This window comes from Crocodylus siamensis, chromosome 1, assembly GCF_052110815.1.
Source record: "Crocodylus siamensis isolate JL-2025a chromosome 1, ASM5211081v1, whole genome shotgun sequence".
NCBI lineage: Eukaryota > Metazoa > Chordata > Crocodylia > Crocodylidae > Crocodylus > Crocodylus siamensis.
In genome coordinates, this window is record NC_143395.1 from 59,540,828 (window position 1) to 59,555,098 (window position 14,271).

Here is a 14,271-nt window from a genome sequence, read left to right on the forward strand (position 1 = left end):
GATGGGCATTATATTATTCTTTTCCACTTTTCTGGGACCTTGCCCCTCTCACAACTTTGTAAATATTATTCCCAAGGGCTCTCAGATTTCTTCTACCAGTTATTTCAGCACTCTGGAATGAAGTTAATCAGATTTTGATCACTGAAATTCATTCAAACTAATCAAATGCTCTTGAATGCTCTTTTTTGTTATTCTCATCTCAGTCTTTCCCCTGCTTTGTCCACATAATTTTTGCTAGCTGTCTGGCTGAAGCATTTTTTTTTTTTGAGAACAAGGTAAAGTAGCCATGAGCAACTCTGCCTTCTTTGTTTTCTTCTCTTAATAGCTCATCCTGGCCATATAGCAGTGGGTCCATCACTTCTCTGGTCAATCTTTTCTAACCAGTATATTTATAGAATGTTTTCTTGTTGTCAGCTTTCCTTGTTTCTCACCTTCCTTTTTGCTGTCTTGATTATGTCCCTGAAAATTCTTCCTATTTCTTGGTATGCTTTTTTATGACTTGACTTTCCTTCCATTGCCTGTATGTTTTCCTTTTGATCTTGAGGCCAGATCCGGGCACAGGCATGGGCAAACTAGGCAGCTGCCTGGGGCCCGAACAGAAAGGGAGCCAGAAAATGGTAATTTTTTGATTATTATTATCATTATCTCTGGTGAAGGGGGGGTGACGATACTAAAAGTTTGCCTGGGGCTTCTAGGAGTCTAGGTACAGTGCTGCTTGTGGCAAAAGTCTTTTTGAGCTACTTTTTGAAACTATTGTAGCAGGTTCAGCTGTGGTTTATGAATTTTATGAGACGCATCTGGTCACAAATAGCTAATTGAGTGCTCCAGATAAAACAGTAACCAAGACATTGCAGGGAAGGGTGAAAAAAGTACATGGGAGTGGTGCTGGAAGAGGCCAGTTTTACACAGGTACATGCTTTTGTGCTTGTTTGTAAATATTATTGAATAGTTTGTGCTTCCCTTTTCCCATATACTCCTTTTCATCTTGCAGCAGCTATGTTATTATGCTGATACCTTTTTCTCTTTCAGCCTTCATCTCTTAAAGCACTAAAAACATATCTCAGAACACTCTTATTTAACCTATTATATATCCACCCTGTGGGTATGTACAGCTATTACAATTAGATTGGCCTACCTACGATTAGGTCAATCTAAATGCCCGTCTGTATAGAGGGGTTAAATCAGGCAAAAAATGGTGAGCCCAATCTAAGTTAGTTCACCTGAGGGAATGGGTTAACTCAATATATGGAACACTTGTATGCATTCAGAGCACAGCCCCCCAGTCCTGACAGGGCTATTTTTAACCCCTGACTTCTACCGTTAGATGGACAACTCCCACCCAAACTGATCAGCCCCCCGATCCTGCCAACACCCCTCTCACCAAGCCCCCCTTTCCCAATCCTGCCTGCCCCTCCCTCCACCCAAGTTACTTACATTGGGTTCCCCACAAAACTCCCAGAACTGATGAACAGCTGTATATGCCATTCCTGGTCTACATTCATTCAGCTTAAAGTAAGCCACATGAACTTAGACCAGGTGAAGTGAATGGCTGTTCACAACCTATAATGACTTCATCTAGACCATATATCCATGACAAATTCATGCTATCTTACCAAATTTTTATCCTTTTGGGGTTGAATTATATTTCCCAAAGTGCACCTATATGGCAGTTTTGTAGCTGCAGAAATGGCATGTCTGACACTCACACACATTAATATTCTATTATCCTTGTACTGTGGATGCATAAATATGCCTGTGAAGACTGAGCATATATAGGAGGCTATAGATGGGCTTGGCATATGCATGGATACACCCATTCTCAACTCTCAAATCACAAAAATGTAACCAACCATAAACCTATGAATATTGGGTGTTAAATACAAGGGGAAGAGGGCCATTCCGTGGTTTGGTTCCCATAGCCAAGTAGTTCAGGCACTTGCCCAGGAAGCAGGAGACCTAAGCTCTAGGTCCTCCTTGCCCAAAATGGTATTGAACCTTTAACTCCCTGAGTTCCTAGCAGAGCACTCTACACACCAGGGCACAAGCAAGAAAGCTCCAGTGCTCTACTTGGGCGTCTCTATGGTTAGCCTTGCCCCCGTGTTGAAGCACGCTGTCTGCCCCTGCAGGGCAGGCAGTGTGCCAGCTGCAGGGAGCTGGACCTGGACTCGTGCTGGTAAGTAGTGGGTAGGAGGGCTAGAGGAGGGGGGATGGGACCATGGGGACCCGTACCAGTCCTGCCTGCTCTCCCTGCCCCCCAATGGCTGTCCCACATGGCTCCATCCCCCGCCTGCCCCCTGAGTCCCCTGATCAGTGCCCCAACTGGCTCCATACCTCGCCTGCACCCCAAGCCCCCCAGCTGCTGCCCTGCCTGGCCCCATCATTCCGGCAACTAAAAAAAAAAACCCCACACTCATTGGCAGTAGCAGCTGCTGTCAGGGTCACTGGGGCCTATGGCAGAGTACCCCCTGGCAGCACGGGGCCCAGGTGACAGCTGCAGTGGCCCCAACTGCCGGACAGTGTGCAGAGCTGCATGATGCCGATACTCTGCTGACCCTGGCTGCACCCGCCTGATGGGGCAGTGACACTGTGAGTGCCAGGCGGCCGGGGTGCCTGCCACTGCCTTGTGCTGCACAGGGAGGCTCTGCCATGACACCCCAGAGTCTCCACAGCCCCTGCTACTGCTGGTGAGTACAAGGCTTACAAGATGCCATGCAGGATAAGACCTGGTGGAAGGAGCTGTGGCTGCAGGGGCAGCTGTCCCCACATCCTGGTTAGTGAAGGGGTCACAGGGAGCTCTAACTGCTGTATGGTAAGAAAACCAAAGGCACACAAGAAAACATATAAGTACTTAGAAAACATTTTATTATGATGATAGAGCCACTGGTAGGCTTCCACATTGCTTTAACACTGTAGATTATCAATAAAACTTTGCCCAACTGATCACTGTCTCTCTGTCTCTCTCGCTCTCTCTCTCTATAGTGGTCTTTTGTTTTAATCATGGAAGAACAGAATTTTGGGGTATTTTACAGAGTGACTTCGGGATTTTTTTTTATCAGGGATTTTTCAGTTTTCAAATAAGGAACACCAGAATTCCCACTAGGGAGGCAAGTGGCAGGACTCAGGCAGAGAAGCCTTTCATAGCTGGCACCTTGGACCTAGCTGGAAGTGGCTGGCCTCAACTGGCCAGGAGGACATGCTTTGACAGTTCAAAGCAGGCCACCACACTGGGAACTTCTGGGTGATAGCTGCTTAAATGGCTGGGCAGGGAGCACACATGGCAGTAGTGCCACACAAAGGCCAACTCTGCAGCCATAGGCAGTTGGCCCAGAGATGCATCTGCCACTACTGGCTGTACAGTCCCCATCCAGGTCTGGCAGGTGCACAGCAGGTCACAAACAGGCAGCATCTCCCACTGCCAGGCTGCTTCAGTGGGTAAAGGGTGCAGGGAATTCTCAGGGCTGCCTCAGTAGTCCAGCTGGCACAAGAGGTAGTGTCCCCAGGTACCAATTGGTTGGTCCCCAGAAGCTCCTGAGCTGACAGGGCAGTTTTTTGTACTGATGGAGCCAGGACAGGTGCTGGCCCCAGGCTCTAGGTCCCCCTGGCTACAGATCCAGGAGGGGCCAGGCAGTGTTATTTTGTTCCACGTGGCACAATTTGCCCCACACCAAAGCATATGTCCGGGTATGTATGCTGAGGCAAAAAGCCCCAGTTCAAATTTGCACTGCTTCTATTTGAGCTGCTGCAAGCACACATGCTTGCATGTGTGGACGTGCCCCTTGAGGCTGGCCTCTGTCAGACAGGAGAAGTAAAAAATATGTGGTCCCAGAAGGAAGTAATTAAGTTAGAGGATGTGTGGCTCAATGAACTGGATTCTGCTTTGTATAGGAGAGGATCTGGGTTCTAGTCTGGTCACTTACTTGCAATTAAGAGGAAGCTTCTCTTATCCACTGACTATTAATACAAGGTGAGGAGTTCAGCTTTAAAAGGAGTGTGGATAAGGGACTATTGAATGGTTGACCTGAAGTCTGGTAGTTAGAGTACTAGGCAGGTTCAAATCCCTTTCGTGCAAGAGGCGACTGGATCCTTGGTCTTCTGCTTCCTGGGCAAGTTCCCTAACCACTCAATTATTGAGGCTGAAACATGGAGCTGTTTTTGTCTTTCCCCCTTCATGCTCAGATATATGCACATGTACATGTCTAGACAGTCTATAGTCTACTGAACATGCTTAGTCTACACATATAGGTGAAGGTAGGGGTCTAGGCAGAGACCATCGTATCCTGGAAGTTGTCAGAGGAAATTTTTGAGTATGTGCTGCCAGTACAGAAGAGGTTAAACTGACATGCGCGGTTTGAAGCTGTGAGTGGAAATTTCCAAGGCTCACCCAGTCCTTGCCCCCTGGGTGACCTGCGGAGCTGTCAATCATTGTTGACCTACTTTCCCCACAGACGCATGCTCAGTTTGTGTCAGCTCCTGACTGAGAGCATGCTCAGTCAGAACCTGACATGAGGTAATCGGACTAGAAATTTCTCTGCGGAGAGCACGTTGATTGGCTACCAAATTGATATAAAAGTTCTGTGAGCCCCTCCCTCGGGGGGAGATCGCGTGGACTAGAGACAGAGGCTGCTGCTGCAGGGACTGTTCTCTGAGTCAGGCTTCAGGGCCTATTGATCTCCTCCTTTGGCTCCGTGGCTTAGTTCTTCGTATTGCTCATTGTATTGCGGTTTTGACTACGTTCATCTGGCTCCTGACTTACCTTTTGAACTGATTAACGGCTTACGATTTCGGATCACCCTCTGCACTTTGTTTAACCCGGTTCTGAATCATCGACCTCGGCTTCCTTCACCAACTACGACTCTGCTCATCCCTCCAACTGACGTCTCCGCTGCTTCATCTTCTGGCTCCTGACCTCGGCTTTCGTATTCGACCACCCGATTTGTCCATTGCTGTGGACTGGCGTCACGCGGTTCATCATCACCGTGTTACAGTTCGTTTTGTTATTTGTGATCCCCATTTATGAGCTGTTGACCAGCCCTGGGACTAGGTCTTCGGACTGAACCTTGTGGGCCAACAGACCCCTTTGTTGTTAATTGTTTGTTTGTGTTCCAAACTGTAACTGAAGACCTTTCTGCCTATGCCTGAAGCGTAAGTCAAATAAATTCACCTGTTCTTTCTCAATCCGCTCCGAGTCCCTAACTCCAGACTCTACTCCGCTAATCCCACCTGTCCGTATCTAATTGCCACCCCAGCCCACCGTGACCTTGGGGCCTGATCCTTCGGTTTTCCCCGACAGAAGTGAGCACATGGCTGAGATGGTGGTGTTGGCATGAAGGTATTGGCTTCTTTGACAATGGGTAGATGTTCTTAGGAGGAGTGCTGCTATGGAGAGATGGGATCCATCTGATGGGAACAGGGAAGATCATCTTTGGGAGTTGTCTGGCCAACCTAGCAAGGAGGGCTTTAAACTAGATTACATGGGATATGGTGATCAAAACCTTCCAACAACAGAACACCCAATCCAGAGGCAAAAGGACCAACTCAACTCTGGGAAAGGGCCAGAGAGCTACAGGACTGCAACACATGGCACAAAAGGGAAGCAAAGAGGTCAAAATGCAAAGTATGTCTGATGTATGTACACAGGTGCAAGAAGTATGTTGAATAAACAACATGAGCTGGGAGCTGCAGCCTGTGAAAAGAACTATGATCAGATTTGGCAGGGGTGTACATCTGGAGTACAGTTTCAGGCCACCCACAACAGGAAGGGCTGCCCACTACAGAAAGTCCAGTGGAGGGCAAAGTCAATTGTTAGGGGGCTGGAACACATGACTTCTGAGGAGAAGTGAAGAAACAGATCTTATTTAATCTGGAGAAGAGAAGACTGAGAGGGGATTTAATAGCAGCCTTCAACTATCTGAAAAGGATGGTGCTAGACTGTTCTCAGTTGTAGCAGATGACAGAACAAGGCATTTTAAGTTGCAGCAAGGGAAGTTTAAAAATGATATAAGAAAAAAATCTCTCACAAGGAGGGTAGTAAAACACTGGAACAGGCAGAATCTGCATCCTTAGAGGTTTTTAAGACCCAGCTGGAAAAAAAATGTTGGCTGGGATGCTCTAGTTGTGGGTGGTCCAGCTTTGAGCAGGGGTTTGCACAAGATGACCTTCTGAGGTCTCTTCTCTAGTTGTCTATAATTCTATGATTCCATTATTCTATTGCTTCTCCTACTAGGATTTATCCAGGTTTCCTGGCTCTTTATTTATTTCTGGGCTTTTGTTCCCCTACCCCTTCAAAGACTCCTTACTAACTAGGTTAGCAATTCTGTGTGCAAAGACACTCTTCCTTGTCTTTGTCAGATGGACCCCATCTCTTCACAGTAGTTCTTCCTTTTGGAACACTACCCTATAGTTAATTAAGTCAAATCTCTGCTGGTGACACCAGCTACATAGCATAGTTCCATAATTTCATACTTAGTAGGGTCAGAAGGGACCTGAGCAGATCATGAAGTCTGACCCCCTGCCATGGCAGGAAAGAGTACTGGGGTCAAATGACCCCAGCAAGGTGACTGTCAAGCCTTATCTTAAAGACTCCCAGGGTAGGAGCCGGCACCACTTCTCTTGGAAGCTGGTTCCAGATCCTAGCCCGCCTGACAGTGAAGTAGCACCTCCTGATGTCTAATATGAATTTACCCTCTACCAGCTTGTGACTGTTATTTCTAGTCATTCCTGGTAGTGCTTGGGGAAACAGGGACTTCCCCAATGCCTGCTGGTCCCCTTTGACTAGTTTGTAACAGGCCACTAGATCCCCCCTCAGCCTTCTCTTGTGGAGGCTGAACAGGTTCAGGTCCTGTAGCCTCTTCTCATAGGGCCTGCCCTGCTGCCCCTGATCATGTGAGTGGCCCTCCTCTGGACCCTCTCCATGTTGTTCACATCCCTCTTGAAGTGGCGCCCAGAACTGGATGCAGTACTCCAGCTGCAGCCTGACCAGTGCTGCATAGAGGGGGAGGATCACCTCCCTGGACCTGCTGGAGATGCATCTGTGGATGCATGACAAGGTGTGGTTGGCCTTCCTGACTGCATCCCCACACTGCAGGCCTATATTCATCTTCACATCAATGATGATTCCAAGATTCTTTACTGCCTCTGCACTGACGAAAAGGGAGTTCCCCAGTCTGTAGGTATGGTGCTGGTTCTTCCTCCCCAGGTGCATCACCTTGCAGTTGTCAGTGTTGAATCCCATCCTATTCTTGTCTGTCCACCCCTGTAACTTGTCTAGGTCTGATTGTAGCCTATTCTTTCCTTCTAATGTGCCCACATCCCTCCACATCTTAGTGTCATCAGCATATTTGAACAGGGTGCTTTTTACCCCCTCATCCAAGTCACTGATGAAGATGTTGAACAGTGCGGGCCTGAGGACCGAGCCCTACTGAACCCCACTGCCCACATCCCTTCAGGTTGAAAATGACCCATCCACTACCAGTCTCTGGCTGGGTGCGGCCCTCCAGCCAGTTGGTGGCCCATTTGACTGTGTGGGTGTCGACACCACAGTCCCCCGGTTTCTTAATGAGAATGGGGTGAGAGACAGTGTTGAATGCCTTCTGAAAGTCCAGAAAGACTGTGTTTACTGCTACCTCTGCATCTAAGGATTTGATGACATGGTCGTAGAAGGCCACCAGGTTGGTCTGACAGGACCTGCCGCTAATGAACCTGTGTTGCTTGCCCTAAGCATAATCTCCCCTGATGGCTGCTCGTGGACATGTGCCAGAATAATTCTCTCAAAAAGCTTACCCAGGATCGAGGTAAGGCTAGCTATAGTTCCCCGGGTCCTCCTTCTTCCCTTTTTTGAAGATGGGAACCACATTGGCTCTCTTCCATTCCTCTGGCACCACACCAGAGCACCACAAGTGCTCGTAAAGCCATGCCAGGGGTCCCGCAATGACCTCAGCTAATTCCCTCAGCACTCTGGGGTGGAGATCATCCAGACCATAGCCATGTATTGATCTCCTTTATGTCCATACTGATAGCTGGACCTTTACCCTTGACTGGAAAGATCAATAACAATACCACTTGGGCTGCCTTCCACTTTACCCTTGCACCGAGAGTAATGTAGTCACTTTTGACCTGCTCAAGGTGACTCTTGCAGTACTATTAGTGTGCAATGATGAGCAGCATGGGATTGTAGTCAGAGGGCCAGATGAGTCTCAGAAACCTTTCTGTGATGTCTCAGATGTAGGCTTATGGCAGGCAGCAGACCTCTTGAGCCAACAGGTCAGGATGGCAGATGGATGCCTCTGTGCTATTATTTCCTACATCTTTTCACTTCCCTGCAATCAAAACTCATAAAACAAAGAAAAATATGGTCTCTATCTACCATATCATGTAAATAGAATGTAAAGCTCGCTACAACCAATGAATATTTTAAAGATTTTTTTAGATACAACTTATGAACTATTTTATATGGTAATCAATATTTTAGAATTAATAATAAATCCATAGCTATTGATAATGACTATATAGTTTGTGATTACCATTTCTGGAGTAGGCGTCATATTAGTCCAATGTACTGCAAACCTTCAGGCCAACCACATGCAAAATTCTCATTAATGTTTGTGGGAATTCTTTGCATTTAATATGATGAGTTCATAGACATCAGGGCTGGAAGGGACCTCGGGAGATCATCGAGTCCAGCCCCCTGCCCAAAGGGCAGGAAGTCAGCTGGGGTCATAGGATCCCAGCAAGATAAGCATCCAATTTACTCTTGAAGGTGTTCACTGTAGGTGCTTGAACCACCTCCAATGGCAGACTGTTCCAGACCTTGGGGGCTTGGACAGTAAAGAAATTCTTCCTTATGTCCAGCCTGAAACGGTCTTGCAGGAGTTTGTGACCTTTTGACCTCGTCATCCCTTGGGGCGCTCTGGTGAACAAACGTTCCCCGAGATCCTGGTGGTCACCCCTGATAAACTTATAGGTGGCCATCAGATCACCCCTGAGCCTACGCTTTTCCAGGCTAAAGAGTCCCATGGCTCTCAGCCTGTCATCGTAAGATCTGTTTCCCTGACCTCTGATCATGCGCGTGGCTCTCCTCTGGACTCTCTCAAGCTTCTCCACATCCTTTTTGAATTGTGGAGCCCAAAACTGGACGCAGTACTCCAGCTGTGGCCTCACCAAGGCTGAGTACAAGGGGAGAATGACGTCCCGGGATTTGCTCGAGAAGCATCTATGGATGCAAGCCAGCGTTTTGGTCGCTTTATTAGCCGCAGCATCGCATTGCAGGCTCATGTTCATCTTGTGGTCAATGATGACCCCCAAGTCTCTTTCTTCTGTAGTGCTATCCAACGTAGCACTGCTGAGCCTATAAGGATGCTGTAGGTTTTTCCTCCCAAGGTGGAGAACCTTGAATTTTTTGGTGTTAAACACCATCAGGTTCTCGTCTGCCCATTTGCTGAGCTTGTCCTGGTCAGCCTGGATCATCCGCCTATCTTCTGGCGTGGATGCTTTGCCCCAAAGTTTGGTGTCATCGGCGAACTTGGCCAGTCCACTCCTGACTCCAATGTCCACATCATTAATGAAGATGTTGAACAGTATGGGTCCCAGGACAGAGCCTTGAAGGACCCCACTGGTCACAGGGCACCATGATGAGTGACTGCCATCAATCACAACCCTCTGGGTCCGACCACGAAGCCAATTTCCCAGCCAGTGGATCGTGGTGGAGCCAAGGCCACAACTGGGCAGTTTGGCCAAGAGGTGATCATGGGATACCAGATCAAAAGGCTTTTTTGAAGTCAAGATATATGACATCAATCTCTTCTCCCTCATCCAGGTGATAGGTCACCTGGTCATAGAAGGAAATGAGATTGGTCAAACAAGACCTACCCGCAACAAACCCATGCTGGCTGTCCCTTAGAACGTTAGCCTGGGCCAGTCCATCAAGGATGGCCTCCTTAATAAACTTTTCCAAGATCTTCCCCAGGATAGAAGTCAGGCTAATGGGCCTGTAGTTAACTGGATCCACTCTCCTCCCTTTCTTGAAGATCGGCACCACATTGGCCTTCTTCCAGTCTTCGGGCACTACACCAGAGCACCAGGAGTTTTCAAAGATCCATGCCAGGGGCTGGGCTATGACGCTCGCCAGCTCCTTGAGTACCCTGGGGTGTAGATTATGAGGGCCAGCTGACTTGAAGGTATCCAGCTTCTCAAGCTGTTCCTTCACAAGGTCAGCATTTATGGAGGGTAGGGGATCCCCATCACCCAGATCTCCCTGTCCCATAGCAGGCATGGGCGTACCATGTGACTGATGAAAAACTGATGCAAAGTACCTATTTAATAGGTTGGCTTTTTCCTGGGCGTCAGTTGTCAGTTGCCCCATCTGGTTTAGCAGGGGTCTAACATTGCCCTTGCTTTTCCTCCGGCTCCCCACATATCTGAAAAAGGAGTTTTTGTTGTCCTTGATGCTTGAAGCTAGTTGGAGTTCAGTTGCAGCCTTGGCTTTCCTGGTTTGCTCCCTGCAGGACCTGACCAGTGCAGAATAATCCTCCTTGGAGGTGAATCCCGTCCTCCATCCTTTGTAGGCTTTCCTTTTTAGCCGCAGGAGGTCCGCTAGTTCCCTAGAGAGCCAGGAAGGCTGCTGTGCCTTCTTGCTGCCTTTCCTCCATGTTGGAATAGATTTAGCTTGTGCATTGAGGATAGCTTCCTTGAGAAGCAACCACTCTTCTTGAACTCCCATCTCCCTGGGGTCATGGTCCCTAGGGGCCTGACTGAGAAGCCTCTTGAGCTTGTCAAAGTCAGCTTTTCTGAAGTCAAGGACTTCTGTGTTGCTGACTGACTTGCCAGCTTTACGGCGGATGGTGAAGGTGATCAGCTCATGGTCGCTGTCACCCAGCTTCCCATCGATCACTAGGTCGCCGATTAGATCGTCCCCCGTAGCCAGTACCAGTTTGAGCAGCCCTTTGCCTCTCGTTGGCCCATAGACCATGAGATCATTTCTTAAGTACCTAAGACTATTGTCTTTTTTTCACCATTTCTTAATGATAACTGCTCTTGTCGCATTTGGAAATGGAAACTTTACAACATGAAAAAGAAAGAAACCTACCTCAAGAGAGACATATGCTTTCTAAGCCTATGCAAGGAACACAACATAATTCCCAGAGGAATGAACATTTACAATACTCTGATTACCACACATAATTCCAAATATGCTTCACAACTATGTAGGAGAACTTCAGAAAACTTAGAAATCATCTCCTACACATAACCTATTCCAAAAGAAAACAACTCAAGAAGGAAATCAATATATGCTACAACAACTTGAAAGAGATAAATCTGAATGTTTTCCTAAACATTATACAATGTATACAAAAAGGCTACCAAAGATTTCTGACAACATCCATCCAACACAAAAAGAGAAATGGAACTGATTGATGCAGGAACACCTTTGCCAGTCACAAAACAGCCATGAGAGAAACAACACCAAAACTGTACAACATTCTAACCTCATACTTGATGAAATGGAAGGAACTGATCAACACTTAAATATTATCAATCTCTCCACAGACACACTTACCAAAGCTGAAAAATCTGTCCTTTCCAAAGGCTTTAATTTCTGTCCAGAAAAATACCAGAATATTATATTACAATGTGGAGAACTAGAAGAACCTTTCTGATGCCTCCATCTGAAGGAATATTTCCAGAACCAAAATGAATCCACTTTCAACACAACTTCATCCTGTGACAACACCAATGAAAATAGTAATGCCAAGAAATCCAAAAAAGTATGAGATTGGACACCTTATAGGGGATGAAATTCAAACCCTGACCACTATATCGTCTGCTTTAGAGAAAGAATGAACAATGAAATAACAACAAACACCACTATAATAGCCTATCTCTGTCAGATTCAACCACCAAATAGTAATAAAAACAGCAGATAAAGGAGGAGCTATAGTTATTCTTAACTGTGAAGACCACATAAAAGAAGCCAACTTTCTGACACCACCTACTATGAAAAACTAAAGGAAGATCCAAGTCCCATTTTCATCTCAAAACTCAAAACCACCATCACATCATTTCCATCTGAGCTACAAGAAAAACTCCAGAACCTGATCCCTCCACTACCTGATCCAGTAACATCTTACTTTTTCCCTTAAATGCAGAAACAAGGGAACCCCAACAGACCGATAATTTCCAACCATGGAACCCTAACTGCAGAAAAAATAGGTTTAATCGAATCCATACTAAAACAAATCGAATTCATCCATCCAAAGACCAAATTTTATCCAAGCCACAACAGACTTTTTGCAAAAACTTAAAAACATAGACCATCTTCCCAGCAATACCCTTCAAGTCACCATGGATGCCACCAACTTATATATCAGCTTCCCACACCACGAGCATCCAAGCCTGCTTCACATATCTACAAGAGCAAGATTACAATTCAGAGTACAGACCTCAATATATTATTGAACTTATACACTTCATCTTCACACACAACAACTTCAGTATGAACAAACAACACTTCCTCCAGACCATGGGCAGAGCAATATGCCAGCAAAATGGTCCCACAATATGCCACCCTTTTTATGGTCCACATGGAAAAAGAATTATTCCGGAACTGCACTATCAAACCCATGCTATACCTAAGATACACAAATGACATTTTCATCATTTGAACAGAAAACCTTCAGTCTCTGATTGATTTCCATCACAAACTCAATAATCATCACCCCTCCATCAGGCTATCTCTTGACTACTCCAGCACCAACATTTCCTTTTTAGATATCATGATCAATATGCAGAATGGTAAAATATAAACCAACACATACAAAAAAACCCATGGACCAACATACATACATACACAGAACCAGCAATCACCCTAACACACCAAAAACATTGTAATATGCAGCCAAACTTTCTGATACTACTGAATTTGAACTGAGGAGAATACCCATTATCATCACCTCAAAAATCTGAGAAGGCCTTTCACCCAACGAGGAAACTCCTCCAGAGAGATAGATCACACTTTTGAAAGAGACACCCAGACACCATGCAAAGAATTGCTGCAGTACAAAAAGAAAATCTCCATGAAATGCATACCATTATTTATGACATACCATCCTTCCCTGGAACCTATCTGGAAAATCCTCAAAAAATTGAAACCCATACTACAAGAATACCCAATTCTTAAAGAGATCTCTTTAGAACCACCCATCCTAGCCTTTAAATAAGCACTGAACCTCACTGACCTAATGATCAGAAGCAAACTTCCTATACCCAAGCCACACCAAATGGATCCAGACCATGCCAGGACAAGAAATGTAAAACCTGCCAACACATCTCCACCAGTCCCACAATAACCACACCCCACAACAGAACCATCATCATTCCTGGATCTTATATCTGTACCTCCAGAAATGTAATATATCTCAACCAGTGCACCAAATGCCCTGATGGAAAATATGTAGGAGAAACCAAACAACAACTGTGTACCAGGATGCATGCACACTGAAAATACATCAAAGACAAAAATATCCAGTTACTTGTGTGTGTCAAGTAATCACAAGACAATCAGTCCCTTTCTGATCTCTTAGTTCTAATCCTCAAAGGGAATATACAAAACACCTTTGGTAAATAAGCCTAAAAACTTCACTTTATAAATGTACTGGATACAAAAAAATCATGGGCTAACTATACACATTGGATTTATGACACATTACAACTTGCCTGACTTCTAATACCCCAGGTAAACTGCCTGTAGCTGACCACTTGCATTCTTTCACACATTTCCCTCCCTTCCCCCCAACTCCCCTCCTATCTCTAACCATTGTCCTCCAAACTTCCACTTATTTGCATTGTCACAGACCTGCATGTTGTAATTTAGCTTCTTTTCCTCCTTGGAGAACACAAAACACCAGCAGATTCTTCCTATGCCCGATGAAGTGTGTTTGTGCCGGAAAGTTTGCAAAAAAGTTTTTTCCAACTATTTAGTTGGTCTAATAAAAGATATTACATCTACCCAAAGACCCTTGCTTGCCTTGTTGAATTTAGAAACTTTGCATTGTTTCCCTAGGTTTTGTTTTCAATTACTACATAGTTTTCATAATTGGACAACATAATTTTCATAATGGATAGGACTAGAAGAAAAAATGACCAGAATAATACAATTAACAAATGAAAAAAAATAAATAGAAACACCACATGCACAATAAAACCACCTGCCTCTACTTGGAATACAGTGCAACTATGCCAATATTAGCTTGGGCCATTCTTTTCCAGGCCAGAATGGGG

At 45.7% G+C, this 14,271-nt stretch overlaps 1 long non-coding RNA gene across 1 annotated transcript in view; it reads right to left on the reverse strand.

Annotated features, from left to right (window-relative positions):
• LOC149872830 (uncharacterized) overlaps positions 1–13,879 on the reverse strand; it is a 31,195-nt gene extending 17,316 nt beyond the window's left edge. Inside the window, exon 1 of the long non-coding RNA XR_016439804.1 lies at positions 13,847–13,879. This is a non-coding gene — a long non-coding RNA (uncharacterized LOC149872830). The remainder of the gene's footprint in view (positions 1–13,846) is intronic.
• Between the last annotated feature and the right edge of the window lie 392 nt (positions 13,880–14,271).